Source organism: Babylonia areolata, chromosome 7 (assembly GCF_041734735.1).
Source record: "Babylonia areolata isolate BAREFJ2019XMU chromosome 7, ASM4173473v1, whole genome shotgun sequence".
Taxonomy (NCBI): Eukaryota; Metazoa; Mollusca; class Gastropoda; order Neogastropoda; family Buccinidae; genus Babylonia; species Babylonia areolata.
Window position 1 is genome coordinate 30,255,949 of NC_134882.1, and position 2,500 is coordinate 30,258,448.

Sequence of the window (2,500 nt, forward strand, 5' to 3'; positions counted from 1 at the left end):
CACTCTTTATTTTATTTATTTTTTTTTTTCCGACCTAATCTGCCCAGTTTTATTCATCTCAATGCAGTGAGTTGCCGTGGCACAACTGGTTAGACCTTCGGACTTTCTGATCCAGTGTTTTTTGGGGTTGCTTTTTTACTCACTTCACCCAGGTGTGAATGGGTGGGAATCTGACTTCGGTCGAGGGAGGTGAGCACTAGGGCCCGTTTCTATACTACACAGAGCCCTAGACACAGTGGATTTGAATTCCGATGATTATAAAAGGTTATGGGACTTTGACTTTTTTTTTCATTAGTGTTTTTTGGGGCTTCCTTTTTTTTTTATTGGTGATTTTTTTTTTTTTTTTTTTTTTTTTTGCTTCGCTTTGATTTAATTTGATTTGATATTGATACTTTGTATTTTGTATTTCTTGTTATCACAACAGATTTCTCTGTGTGAAATTCGGGCTGCTCTTCCCAGGGGGAGCGCGTCAGCGCCACCTTTTTTTTTTTTTTTTTTTTTTTTTTTCCTGCGTGCAGTTTTATTTGTTTTTCCTATCGAGGTGGATTTTTATACAGAATTTTTCCAGAAACAACCCTTTTGTTGCCGTGGGTTCTTGTACGTGCGCCAAGTGCATGCTGCACACGGGACCTCGGTTTATCGTCTTATCCGATTGCCTTATAATAGTACCTATCCTCGGTCGGAGATCAAACTCGGGATAATTAATTTTATAAAACAGGCTGCCTACTTGGGTAGAGCCGACTGACAGCTGCCATTGGGCGCTCATCATTAGTTTCCTGTGTCATTCATATCAGATTTCAGGCACGCACACATACATACTTTGACATGCAACATTTTACGTGTATGACGGCTTTGTTTATCTACCCCGCCATGTAGGCAGCCATACTCCATTGTCGTTTACCCCGCCATATAGGAAGCCATACTCCGTTAAATTTCGTGGGGGATGGATGGGGGCATGCTGGGTACATAACATGTTTGTACATAACAAGGTACAAACATAAATCGAAAATCAAATCATGCACAAACACAGATACAGTAGAATTTAAGACACATACATACATACATACATACTACTACTACTACTACTACTACTACTACTACTACTACTAATAATAATAATAATAATAATAATAATAATAACAATAATAATAATAATAGTGCATAAAACTAAAAGAACAATAAAGAAAAAATATCTAAACTAAAAAGCAAGCAAACGAAAAACAGCTGCTGTAACAGCTGCCGCTAATAACTGTTGAATTTTACTGACGTCCATCATGATGATGATGATGATGATGATGACAGTAAGTAGGAGGACGAGTGGAAGAAGAAAGAAGGAGGAAGAGGACGACAACAACAATGACCAACCAGAGACGACCATGGCACCACAGCAGAGATGCAAATGACAAGAGAGAGAGAGAGAGAGAGAGAGAGAGAGAGAGAGAGAGAGAGAGAGAATCGACATGAGAAAATTACACCACAGTTATAGCGACGACACCGACTGCTCAAGTGAACTAGCTGCCGTGCTCTCACGCAAAAGGAATGATATCTTCGTTTCTTGCTGAATGTAGTGATATACTATCAACGTCACGATGTCTACACACACACACACACACACACACACACACACACACACACACACACACATCTATATCTATTTATCTATCTATCTATCTATCTATCTATCTATATATATATATATATATATATATATATATATATATATATATATGTGTGTGTGTGTGTGTGTGTGTGTTGTGTGTGTGTGTGTGTGTGTGTGTGTGTGTGTGTGTGTGTGTGTGTAATGCAATGACAGAAATCAGGAAATTGTAGTGGTCACCTGTACAAAGATGTGCTGTTCTATAAATGGATTAGTTCTTATACGTAATGGCAGAGATGTGACAAGAAACACACTGAAAGTAAATATATATATATATATATATATATATATATATATATATATATATATAGAGAGAGAGAGAGAGAGAGAGAGAGAGAGAGAGAGAGAGAGAGAGACTAAAGCAAATAATGCGTGTAAAACCAAATATATCTTGCAAACTTGCAAAAATTAGTCATCGAAAATGTTCAAAATCCTTTCGTCAGAACAGTGATTTCTACGACGAAATTTTAGCCTTTCGATGACCTGAAATAAAACACAAAAAACCAACAACAACAACAAAAAAACCCAGTAAATGGAGACGCGCATGTGCACGCGGTTCTCACTAAAAAAAGAAGAAAAAAGTCGTGGAACCTCCTCGAAATCAGACGAAAGTGGGTAGGTATAACTTACCTACCAAGTAAGTCCAACGATTAACCGATTCTTCTTCTTCTTCATCATCGTCTTCTTCTTCTTCATCATCGTCTTCTTCTTCTTCGTTCGTGGGCTGCAACCCCCACGTTTACTGGTATATTACATGAGTGGGCTTTTACGTGTATGACCGTTTTTACCCCGCCATGCAGGCAGCCACGCAGTGGGTGTACATGCAGGGTATGTTCTTGTTTC